Source organism: Psammomys obesus, unplaced genomic scaffold, assembly GCF_907164565.1.
Source record: "Psammomys obesus unplaced genomic scaffold, mPsaObe1.curated_primary_1811, whole genome shotgun sequence".
Lineage (NCBI taxonomy): Eukaryota > Metazoa > Chordata > Mammalia > Rodentia > Muridae > Psammomys > Psammomys obesus.
In genome coordinates this window covers 26097732-26110818 of record NW_026592890.1, presented here as the reverse complement: position 1 = coordinate 26110818, position 13087 = coordinate 26097732, and the positions used below count along the sequence as shown (strand labels likewise).

General features: G+C 44.2%; 1 protein-coding gene across 3 annotated transcripts in view; it reads left to right on the top strand.

Moving 5' to 3' along the window:
- The window catches only part of Fyn (FYN proto-oncogene, Src family tyrosine kinase), a 195293-nt gene that overhangs the window by 22081 nt on the left and 160125 nt on the right, over positions 1 to 13087 (top strand). For all 3 annotated transcript variants that reach the window (XM_055615957.1, XM_055615954.1, XM_055615956.1), the window contains one exon: positions 2521 to 2560. The gene's annotated coding sequence lies outside the window, so the exon portion shown is untranslated. The remainder of the gene's footprint in view (positions 1 to 2520; positions 2561 to 13087) is intronic.

Sequence of the window (13087 nt, the reverse complement as noted above, 5' to 3'; positions counted from 1 at the left end):
GGGGACTATCCTACTATTCCAAATCCCACCACCGAGTATGCAGGCAACTATTTATAATGTGTGAACAAGTACAGTTTTGTTAGTTACTCTGTCACTGCATACCTTTATCTACATATGCATGTCTCTATCTACATATGCATGACTCCATCTACATATGCATGACTCCATCTACTGGCACACATAGGAAGATTTATCTTGCCTTAAGATTGGAAACTTAAAATTTGGATTTCCTACAGTCAGACTTGGGTATAGATAAGTCAGGATAGTTGGTCAGTTTTTTTAAATGAAGAGATCATTTTTAATTAAAATATTTCTATTTCACTTAAACATTTTATAGATAAAACTTAGTCTAACTTTCAAAAACACAGCTTTGAAGAGAAACAATGTATGGTTTTGGAGGCAAATGGTACTCTTCATTCTAGATGAGGCTGCCACATAAAATTTTCTTTTACATTTTTTTACCCATCCATATTCTCTTTGAAACAAGGTAGTTGATGCATAAAAGTATGCCAAGCTGTCTTGCATGGGAGGCTTTGAAGTCAAAACTGTGGCATCTCCCTTTGGGCTTATGGTAGATTCATAGACTCTTTGTTAGTTAACTCCATCTGTTTAATAAGCCGGAAAAAGAAATTGGATGGTACTGTCTGTGTATATGGATGGATGAGACTATGAGGTAGGGAGCCAGCAGCTCCGGCTCCAAATAGGCTTTCAGTTTTCTTGTTGGTACCAGTTGCCGGAGTGTTGTGCAAGGAAGGCGCGTTCTTTCACAGTCTGCTATGAATTGGGCATCTGGTGTTGCGCAATTTTGCAGCATGAGAGAGAGATTAAATCCCCTTCTCTGCTGGAAAAGGTGAGCACTCTTGAAGTGTTCTTTATCAGATGAAGGAGTCGCTTGATTTGAAAATAGAAAGCCCTCTGCTCTGACCTGTGTGGAAGTGTTAGAGGAAGGCAGAGTTTGCTACCATCAGCTGGACATCCATGTGGCACGGAATTACCCTTCTCTGCTTATCAGGAGCTGAGTTCCTGGTAGAGTTCCTGGGCAGATGCGACCCCAGTGTCACACAGCTCAGCAGTGTCCATCCCCAGTGGGTTAGCTGGCACAGAGGCCATAGACTGTGGTGTCATCATGGTTTGGGCAGGTCAGCATATCTCAAAAGCCGGAGAGATGGGCCTCAATGGTAGCACCCCTCCTGCTTGTCTGCAGTGGGTTCATGATTTGAATGTCCATCTGCAGAGGGTAACATACGCTTTTCTAATTCTCTTCCCCATGGTTACCGCCCCCTTCCCCATTTGGAGTCATCTCTGATTAATGAAACGATGCTTCTGTTAATTATGCATCTTTTCAAACAGTGTGAAAATTGTGTTTCGTATATGTGGGAGGGGATGCTTTTGATGGGAATAGTAATTCATTATGTTAGTGTTTTAAACCATGGACCAGGAAGAAAGACAATAAAGACCATACTGCAAAAGCATAAGTCACACTAGGATAGGAAGGATAAATGTTTCTGTTCCTTTTCCTTCAGATTCCTCAACTCTGACTTTACACATTCTACTTAAATCTTTCACCCATTTTTGTTGTTCTTTTAAGATACTTTACTAAAACAGAACGTTTATTCAGACAGCTAAAGGCAAGTAACAAGCCACACACCATAATACTACAGGTTGTAGGCAGAGTGTAACACAACCTGGAAGTCTCCTCTGTCACCCCTCAAACTTTAAAGGACAGGCTGAAGTGGGCATGGGTAGCATCAAAATCAGGACCCAGTCATGCCAGGAGTTATGTCCCAAGGTCCTAGGGTCATCTTGGGTTCAACTAAGCATGCCGAGTTTAATAGGTAGTAGACCTGCAGGGCTTTGGGGAACCAGGCTGTTGCAAAGTGCTGGCTTGCAGCAGGTTTTGTGGCTCATGCCTGTAGTCTCAGAGCATCCATGGGCTGGGCAGGAGGAGCTTGAGTTCAGTGCTAGCTTGGATAACATAGTGAGACTTTGTCTCGAGAAGGAAAAGAAAAGACTGCCTAGTTTGACAAAGACAGGAGAATTGAGCTAATTTGGCCTCGGGCCTGGAGAGAGATTTGTTGTATTTTTTTTTCCTTTGGATTAGGGTCTCGCTGTGTAGCCAAACTTGCACTTGACCCAGAGTGGTCCCTGGCTGGCATCAGCCTCCTGAGTGCTTAGATGGCAGGTGTGAGCCATCTTACTGAGCCCCAGCCATGGATGAATTTAGAGACTCCGAGAAGGGATTCATGTGTGTGCACGAGCACATGGTTGTAATTTCATTATTTCCACCCTTTGTCCTTCCTGTCCCTAGAAGTTAAGCTCTTATGCTGGCTTCCTTTGGTGGCAGGTCTTTGCAGTTGCAGGCAGGTGTCTGTGGCAACATCAGCGATTATGTGAAGTAGTGGGCAAATTAATCATCTGCAGCACATGGAAACTATATGGTGGTACTTTGTGGTGGTTTACATACTAAAAACATTTGGTTCTTTTTTAATGTGTTTTTTTTTTTTTTTCTTTTTTCTTCAGTGTCTGGAAGGAACAGGATGCTGATCTAGACGTGGAAAAAGTAAGTTGAAAAGTTCTGTGCTGAAGACAAGTGCCTTGTGAATTAGAAAGCATTTCTCAGTGGAGCACTGTGATTGCAATTGAATCCATAAGGGCTATTTTCTTTTTTATTTTCATTTTTTATTTTTTTGAAACATTGTCTCAGGCAGCTTATGTTGACCTCAAATGTACCTGAGGATGACCTTGAACTCATGATTCTCCTGCCTTTACCTGTAAGTACTGGGATTACAGGTGTGGCACATTCTTTTATTCTTTCATTCAGTTGACATTTTTGTGCTTGTGCCCACTAGGCGTTAGTTATTATATCAAACTCAGTGCAGGCAAAAAAGGATGTAGCAGAGACCGCCTTAGGTGACGGGGTTACCGTGTGATGGAGTGACTTCTGGAAGCTTCGAAAGGGCCGAGCTACCCAGACAGCAGTTGGTGGACTGTGTGAAGCAACCACTTCCTCCATCTTTCTGCTGGAGCTTTTCTGAATCCCTCTCACTTGAACAGGTGTAAGCCTTACTGGCTACTCCTGGGGCGTCCTTTTCTGCCCAGCTGCATTGCCTGGAGTGTGGTTTCCATCAGTTCTCAGTCTTCAATTCCTTGGCCTCTCAAGGGCTGCCACTTCATCGTCACCATCAGAAGTGACCTAGAGTTATTTCTCATTTTGAATATCAGTGTGGTAGAAGGTCTTACCCCTGACCTAGAGCTCCTTTGAATCTGGGTGATGTGTTTTTCTTTTAAGTTAAAAAAATATATTTTCTGGAAATATTGATCTAGAAGCAATCAAAAGCCTCCTCTGACCCTTTATCTTACAAATGCCTCTGGCTTCTACAGAACTTCTGTGATCTGCTTCATTTGTGAGCTTTTCAGCTCAGACAAACAAGAGGGTCATAGGGAAATCAAAGGACTCTGGCTGAGAGGAGACAGAGGAAGCCTTTTGGAAGTCTCTGTGCACTTGGGTTTGAGGTTAGGGGTTGAAAAGGCTCTCCTTTATGGCAGGCCACTGCATGTGTGACCTTCATCAGTCAGGCCAGGTTCACAGCAGAGCTTTGGGAGCTCAGGGCTGGCTCAGGAAATGTGGTGTTGCCCAAGCAGTGGGCTTGCCATGCAGCCTCTACCCAGGCAAAGTGAGTCATGAGGGATTGGGCTCTAGCATGTAACAACTACAAGAGAGTTAATCTAGGTTCCTAATCCCAGGCAGACAGTACGGCTTAATAAATGGAGTCAAGTGAAGGGTGACAGAATTAACTGTTGTCTTAGTTCTTTTAACCTTCTGCAAGACCTTATGCTAATGTAATCTCGTTTTTGTGTCCCCCCCCCCACCAAAGTGGTCCCAGCTAGACATAGTGTTGTACGTCTTTATTACCAGTACTCAGGAGGCAAAGGCAGATGATCTCTGAGTTCAAGGCCAAACAGGGCTGTATGATGAGCTTTTTCTCTTTCTCCTTGCCACCCCCAACCCAAAAAAAGTTGTTCCTTTTTCAGAACGTAGTAAAATTATTCATGTTTTAAATTTAGAAATACAAACCATATGTATTTTTAATTTTTTGACACATATATTGTGCCAAAAGGACTTACAGAATTCCCTGTAAGGCCTACCAGTGAGTGGGGGGCTCCTGGAAGCTAGGCTTTGCTGGGTGCCCCAATGGGCCAAGGTCACAGCCCGGTGTCCAGCAAAATATTGAGCAGGACTTTTCTTTCCTGTGGGTGTTTCCAAATAGTGGGATGAATTTAAGGGATGCTGACTAAGAGATAGGAAATACTTCGTAGACGGTGATACGGGTTCTAGCTGTCACTAAAGGGCTCTGCCTGTATCCTCAGTCAAGCACCTAATGACTTCAAAATCACCTAATGCCTTAAGGGAGTTCACCCTTAGCAGAAGCTGTAATTCAGAATCTTTTCCAGTTGCTGTTGGAGGACTGTTGAGCACAGTGTGCCAGCTCTTTCCTTTGCTTACCCATGCCAAGTCAGTCTGGTAGAGGAGTTCCTCTGTTGTATAAACAAATGATTCCTGATAAGCATATGAGCAGAGAAAGGACTCTGACATCACGGTGTTTGTTTGTAAGATGGATGTCTTTACTTCCTTCCTTTGGTTGTGGATTTTTCTGAAGACAGAACTCTGTATGGGAAGTGAACTTTATTTTGAATGCCGAAGCTCACATATAAGTCCGCATCAGTTCTGAATGATGTGATGTCAGTCACTGATTGAATATTGTGCTTCGTGCACGTTACACTGGCCTAGTAGTGTGTACCTGTGTGGACATGGCCCCCACTCTGAGCTGCTCCAGGTTTTGTGGTTATATCAGGAATCTCAGTGAGGTCTGTCTGCATCCAGAACCTTCTTTTTCCATACCTTTCCTTGGAATGGACAGAGTATTTGATTGAGTCAGTGTGTTTGTGTGCCACCTGCTAGAAAGTTTCATGAATAAGCTGTAAGGAAGTAGTGTAGTTTTCCAAAGAGCTACTCTATGCACCCCTACCCGAGTTCATGGCTGATTGCCAGGGGCTTTTTCAAAGCTGCCATTGCAGTTTGTAGTTGTTGTAGGAACTGTGTTCCCTGTTGAACTGTAGTCTTTGTCAGGCCAAAATCATGATCTGTGCTAAACTTATACCTAGGTCATAGTAAGCCCTTCAGAACTGTTAGCTGTAGGCACAAATGAATGAATGACAGCCAAATGAAAGGGTAATAAGAGCCAGTGGAAATCACTATGGTATGTAGCAAAATATTAAAAGCAATCCTATTACACATTCTAGAAACAAGGGCTTCTCTTTTCCAGCTAGGGATTTTATTTGTGGAAATCATGCTTGCTAATAGCATCAAATGGAGATAAGCTAACCATTTTCTGGCTTTCTCTCCAGAAGTGTAAAGTGTCAAGCAGACAAATGAATAGATAATTCTTAATAATAATGTAATCTGAGCAATCAGAGCAAATCCAGAGATAAAAGAAGAAACAACAAATTTGAAAGTATCAAGGAAGTTTTATTGTTTGCGCTGATTCTTGTAGTAGTCTGGGGGATACTCTTCTGAGTGTGGATTCTTTAAATTTACTACTTTAAATATATAAAATGTGTCACCTGAAAATGAAGTTACGTTCACCTGAATTTTGGAAGAAAAAACACACTTCTTTTTGTATAAAAATCTGATTAAATAGATTCATTCACTTTATTAATTTAAAACCTGATTTAAATAGATTTGATTACACTCACACCTACTTCAGGCATAGCTGCTTTCCAGGCAGCGGGTAACCGCCTTGTGCCCTGGGTAGCCTTTGTCTCTCAAGTTTAGAAGTGTTTCCAGTGTCTTCCGTGTCAGCGAAGTCACTGCTACTTCTGCACCTCAGGAAGATCAAGAATTCTGTGTTGCCCTTCCAGTCACTCGCTACAGCTAGGAGGCCGCACTGGAGACCACAAGGACCCTGCCTGTCCCGAAGGCAGCGTGGCCTTCGAAAGCAAAGTGCACAGAAAAGTGTCCTGCCGGAGAGTTCCTTCCCTTGAACCAGTGAGACGTGTTGGTGTGCACATCCAGAGCTGCTCCAGTTTCAGTTTTTCCCTGGTTTCATCTCAACTCCCAAGGGAATTGAAAAGAAAAATAGCCTGGATTTCTGTAGTGGAACTACTAGTCTTGTGGGAAAAGAAATAATCTAGTTCCAAATAGTTGGGCTTTTGAAATCAGAGGCTACACCTAGAGTCACAGTAGTTTGCAGCTACGTGTGTATGATTGCTGCACAGCTGGCCCAGAGGTGGAAAGGCTAGCAGGTCTTTCTTTGGTTTGAGCAAACGATTTCCTGAGCTCTGGATCACCCAGAGGTTTCAAAATGCTAGTTTTAAGGTGTCATGCAAATGTGCTTCCAGTGCCAGTTGGGGAAAGGCATGGTTTAGGATTAACCACCTCCCTGTGCGTGCGATGGTTGCTTGAAGGAGGTGGGAGAAGGAAGAGAAGGAAGAAGAACCCTGCAGAGCTCCTTCTCCTTCCTCCTTCTGAGGAAGCCATCATTGCCTGGATGGAGTGAGGGGACCCCATGCTTGTCCTGTCTGTCCATCAGTGGGGATTGAAGAGGACAACCCCTGTGTGCAGGTTCACCACGCCTTTTAGCCCTTTAACTGTCTGACATATGTGTTTAGGGATGCCCAACCCAGGGGACTGTAGGACGCCATACTTGTTTACATTCTCCCTGCCTCTGAGTAGGAAGGACTCACAGGTGGACTGACCCATTCTGTTAGTAAGAGAGCTATGGAGAAATCCAACCTCAGAGTCTCTCTGAGGATCATGGTTCATACAGCCCACCCTCCTGCTAACTGGGGGTCGGGGAAAGAGAATGGCTTTGAGTTGGGGATAAAAGCAACAGTGAGTTTTGAGTGGTGGAGCATGCATTGAGTTCTGTTTTAGACTCAAAGGCAACCATTTTTAGTCCTGAGCCAAACATAGTAGTTGTGTATCACCCATAATAACTGACCAACTTTCTCTTACATAAATCTCTGGATTGTAAAAGTGCTACTGTCTAAGAAGAAAAAACATACCCTCTGCCAGCATAAACTTTACAAGATAATAAACAATCCCTGTTTCTAGACACTATAAACCCGGGCAGATATGGATGATAATTGCAAAAGAAGAGCTACAAATAAAAATACTATCAATTATAATTCAAAGAAAGAGGAACAATTTGAGGTGGACTGTTAGTCCTGACATAGATTATAGAACATTTTATCCATTCGTTCCTGAACCATTCGCAAACACCAGAGGCTTGGCCTCTGTTCTAGGTCAGTGTTGTTGTGCCCTGTTGTGCCATTTTGCCTCTGAGAAAAATGAAACTCAGTGGAAGAGAAATTATTTGCTATAGGACTGACACCTAGGAAGTGGCCAGACCGAAGAGCACTCTGCGGACTCCGTGCGCCCGGCTCTTCCCAGTCGCTGGTGATGCCCCGAAGCTCAGCCAAGCAGAAGACAGTCATTAGCCTTTTGCACAGTTTAACTGGCGGTTTTATACTCATCTTTCATTTTCTCTTCACTGAATTTAAAGGGACTTTCTTTACACTTATTTACGGTATTAAAAACAGTAGCGGTATTTTTATCAGGCACGATGAGAGCCCCATACCTCAGCTGTCTCTTTAAACCTGACCTGCTCCTCTATGGTGGTCCCCTGGAACAGCATGAGAGTGACTTCAGGGAAAGCATGCTGCTGGCAGTCGGCACCGGGAAGCCTGTGGGATACTCATCCCTTTCTGCTGCTGAGCCCTAGGTTTAGGGATCACTTTATTATATTCTCCATCTCATTCAGCATTCATCGACATTCATCATTCCAAAAGACGGAGCATGATGTGGCCTCACTGGGAGGACTGTCGCCCCCATTATAACAGGACCTCACCTACTTGGTTCCCTGTGTCTTCACACAGATCCCTTCCCCAAGAACTGTGAGATACCTCATGATTTGTGTTGCTGCAGTCAGGACTGTATGGTAGAGGCTGGCGTATTCAGTTGTCTGCCTTGTATCTACTTACTGTCTGCAGAAATTGCATGTCAAGGAATGATTCTTAATAAAAATCCACACAAGGGCTGTCCCAAAAGAGGTCTATCATTGCCCCCAAACCCTTACTAGAAGCAGAGCAGACCAAGTCAGTGCCTACAGACTCAATATTTTGCCTTAAAGAAAGTTATTACTGCCCACTTTTAACCCACAGTGAGTTTTTACTTTTATTTTTTTATTTTGCATGCATTGGTGTTTTGCCTGCATGTGCATCTGTGTGAGGGTGTCAGATTCTGTGGAACTGGAGTTATAGATAGTTGTGAGCTGCCATATGGGTGGTGGGAATTGAACCTGGGCCTCTGGAAGAGCAGCCAGTGCTCTTAAGCTGGGCCATCTCTCCAGCCCACAACCAGTTTTTATTAAGCAGGAAACCTTTTTTGTTTGTTGTGAATGTTATCAAAAATTATTGCAGACTTGGCAGCTCGAAACGACAGATGTATTTCTTCACAGTTTTAGAGATCAGAAGTTGAGTATCCGGGTTGTCTACAGGCTCATGTTACCTCCAGAGGCTAGGGGGAATCCATTCCTTCCTTCTTCCTGGTAGCTTTAGATGTCCGTTGGCTTGAGGCCTGTCCCTGTTGTCTCTGTCTCTGTCTTCATATAGCCTCCTTCTTTGTGTCCATCTCGTCATCATCTGTATCTCTCTGCAAACGCCCCATCAGTGGGGGCAAGCTACATGGTTAACTCAGCTTGTAGTTAACCTGGTTAACCAGGTTGTAGTAAAATAAAATGAAATAAAGTAAAATGAGTGTTGGACTATGTAATGTTTGTTATTAGCCCTACGATTATCATGGTGGTATTAATTAACTCACTATCACAAATAATAAGACATACCTGTTAGATTTTATAATTGCCTTATTTACTTGGGCCAGGCAGATATTTTCCTTAACACTGTTTCAACATCCTCACCATCCATCTCCCAGCCCCATCCAATGCCATCTGCCTTAATCCTCCTCATCTGGTCTACCTCCCATACATAATCCCATGGTACTTGTATTCTTCATTTGGGCCTTTCCATGCCATTACCGGAGTTCTTTCTTTTGGCCTGTGTGCTTTCTTCCACCCTAACCCATCATGTCATCCTCCTTCCTTCTCTCTTCCCATCTGTCTGTTTCCCATGATTCTCCCTTGAATGTAAAAGCCTGGGATCCTTAGCACCTCCTACCCCATTCTGCCCTGCCCAGGTATAGCCTGTTTAATTAGCCAGTTAGGTAGGTTTACACAACACAGATAGGTATACCCAGATCTTGAGAGCTAGTAACATTAATTAGATCAGCCTCCATAACATCTCTAGTTTGCACTGAGTTCATGTTGTGTAAAGATCCATTTTAAGTATTTCCTTTCTTCTTGCTGTTAGAGGATCTGCTTTGCTGTCAATAGCCAGATGTACTCAGCTTAGAGTCCAGAGGAAAAATACATCAGTGAGTTGGGCCTTGCTTATAGGGAAGGTCTTACCAGGCAGTGAACAGAAGGCTGTTGAGATAATGTGGTAAAGCAAGGCATGAGGGAAACCCTTATGGTCATATAGATGGTCATCTATATGGACAGATGTTTGGGAGAAGAATTCTCTGGCTGAACAAATCATGGGGCCATGATCAGGCTACAGGTATGAGGCTGATGCAAAGAGAGTCTAGCCTCCTACTTAATAGAGTAAGGCTCAGGATAGGAGCTTGAGCCTAAAGATTAAAAGGAAGCCCTAGGCTGATGTCCAAGCCATAAAATTGATGTCCTTGGCCTAGATCCTCATCCTCACAAATCCTGGGAGAGAGTTGCTGGCAGAGCTGGTAAACAAGGTGGGTTGTCTAGCTGAGCAGATTGGAGGGTGAGAGGCAGGTGCTGCGGGCCTCTTACACGTAGACCTGTTAAAGCTAAAAGCAGATTTATCTGTTTAAAAAATGTGCGTGTGTGTTTTTGGATCACTTTTGGCTATTAGTTTAACTTGCTGAAATACTTTGAAATCTCTTAATTTTTTCCCAATTAACTGGTTGTTGTTTTATTATTTATGAGTTCTTTTAAGGACAATTTGAAATGAAACTGTTGATTGAGGAACAATGTGCAAAACCCTCCCCAGAATACTGCATTCCTTGGATGTTGGTGCTCTGGGGTTTAATGATTTAGTTTCTCCTCAGTCACCAAGATGAATCGTCGCTGGGCTAGGATTTCCCATCATGCTTACCTAGATATGCCTCTGAATGACTGTCTACTGCTTTGCTGGCATCCAAGTGTACTGGACCTGTGATCTAGCACCTAACTCATGTGACAGTGCCCTGACCTATGTCTGTGACAAGGGACGGGAGAGTTGAGAGGCTTCCTGGTTAGCCACGTTGCTGAGAGATACTTCATTGGTGTCTGTGGTTTTAAATTCTGAGCCTGTTTCCTGTCACATATTCAAGTGTTTGATGGCTTCATAGTGTTGTGACAAAAACACTATGATCAAAGCAATTTGGAAAGGAAATGGCTTATTTGTGCTTACAGTTCTACATCATTGTTCATCATGGAAGGAAGGAAGACAGGAACCCAAGCAGGACAGGAACCTGGAGGCAGGAGCTAATGCACAGGGCCATGGAGGTGTGCTTGCCTACTGGCTCACTCCTTGTGGTTGCTCAGCCTGCTTTCTTATAGAACCCAGGACCACCAGTCCAGCCCAGGAACAGCACCACCCACAATGGGCTAGGTCCTCCCCATCAATCACTAATTAAGGAAGTACCCTACAGGCTTGCCTACAGCCTGATCTTAAGGAGGCATTTTCTCAGTTGAGGCTCCCTTCTCTCAGACGACTCTAGCTTGTGTCAGGTCGACACAAAACTGCCTGGCACAGGTGGTGAGTGCTTTGTTTTTTAAAGGAGACTGGAATTCTGTGCTCAGATATAGCAAGCTGTGTGTGTGTGTTTGTGTGGGGGGAGAAAGGGAGAGAGAGAGGAAGGAGAATGAGAAGGAGAGAGAGAGAGAGGGAGGGAAATGGAGAGAGAGAGAGAGAAGAGGAAGAAAGAAGAGAGAGAGAGAATGAATGAATGAATATTATATACATAAATGTGACAGGAAGGCCAGGATGTCATCATCCTCAGAGCTGTCCACCTCCTTTGAGATAAGCCTTCTCATTGGTCTGGAGTCCAGTAGGGTCAGACTGAATGGCCAGGGAGCCCCAGGGATTCTCCTGCCCTACCTCTCCAGTGCTGGGATTACAAGTGTGAGTTAACACAGCTGTCGTTTTCATGTGGGTTCTGGAGGTCATACTCAGCTCTTCATGCTGGCGGGACAAGCACTTTGCCAGCTACCATCCCATCTCCCACTCTTTCTTTCAAGGGCTCACCTCTATTAAAGACTGGTCCTCCCACTCTGTGTGTTCTGTATTGAACCCATATCAGATGAATATGGCTACTGCTTGGAAGATGTATTATGACATACACCAGTCAGTGCTGAATATAGTCAGAATGTAAAGCAAAAGGAAAGAAGCGAGAATCTCAATGAGTACAGTCGTGTTAACAGGCATGAATCAACAGTTTTCCCATCAACATAGTCTTTCCAAATAAGAATTGGCCTCAGAGTTAAGGTTACAGAGTAGAAAAGCTGTGTAGATCCAGGGGCCTGAATGTCCACAGCATTAACAAACCATGTAGTGCTCAGGTGACCACAGATGCCATCCAAAGATGGGGCTCCTACTGCAGCAAACTGAGGCAGGGGAGCCCCAAGTGAGAGCTGGTCACTGTTGCCCTTCCCCTGTCACTGGGCAGAGCCTGCCAGGGCTTGGCTGACTTGTAGCTTTGTTGGGTAGGGGATTTGTACAACAGGCCAGAGGAAGCCCTCCCCTCTGCCTGGCTTTCTTCTGCTGCTCCCTGTCAAGATTCAGTGCTACATTAGTTTAAAACAAGCAAACAGAACCTTTGCCTGGGGATGATTTTGTCCATCCTTGGAAGAATGTTTTAGAAAGTAGACCTTCTAGACCAGAGAAAAGATAATCTGAAAAGTTACTTAACTGCCATTTTACCTGTCATTCTGTCATTAAATAGAAGAAGCACCTTTTCCCTTTATGAAAGAGCTGGTAGTGTATTCAAGTGTTGCTTATGGAAAAAAGTAAAAGCAGATTTGATAATGGGAAAAGATTTAGATAGCCCTGGGCTGTGGCGGGTGACTTAGCAGTTGTGGTGGCCTACCGTAGACTCTTAGGCCAGGAGGCCCTAAGTCATACACGAGAGCCCATCGTTTGCTACGACAAAAGCTCAGAATAGTCACTGTAGCTCTTCATATTTGGGCCGGTGTGGTGTCTCTTATAGTACCCTCTTTTTCTAGTGATCAAGAAGAAAATAGAACTGGATGTTTGTGTTCTGTAGATCTTGCTCTATCAGAGTAAGGTTGGCGTGAAAAGTAAAGAGCTTCAGAAATGTGACTTTTCTGATTCTTTGTCTCCATCTGTCTCTGGAAGGTATAATCCAATTCAGTGAGCACCTTACACTTGTGTTCATCATCAAAGTCTTAGGCAGCCATCCTTTACCCCTGACGTTTAGCCCACGGACACCCATTCCTTTTGTATCGGTACTGATTTGAGACAGCTCATGGCAGATTTCTGCTTCCTTTGCTGTCAACTTGTCTCCTTACTGGATTGCAGTTGACAGTGTTGTTCACTGACTTGAAGGAAACACCGAACTTGGGCTTTTCTCCTATAGCCTTCCCTTGTTCCAGTCTCTGTCACCTCTCACTTTGGAGTTCTCCTCGTTCACCTGGTACTTCACCCTCAGTCGCTTTCTGTGTTTCCTGTGGCATTCACAAGTTCTCACTGGAGACTGCCTGGCCCAGCTCTACCCCAGTTGGCTTCGTGTCTAGCTGATGAGCTTTGTGGGTACTCCCTAGCATCCCTCTGCCCTGACTTCAGCCTTCCCTCACTTTTCCTGTGATCCCTCTTCAAGTTCACGTCCCAGTTCTGCATGGTCTCTGTAACAGGTGGAAACAAACTCACTGGAGGAAAATGAAGATGTTCTGTGCTGTTTCCATGTTGTGATACAGATGCTGTGAACTATTTCAAA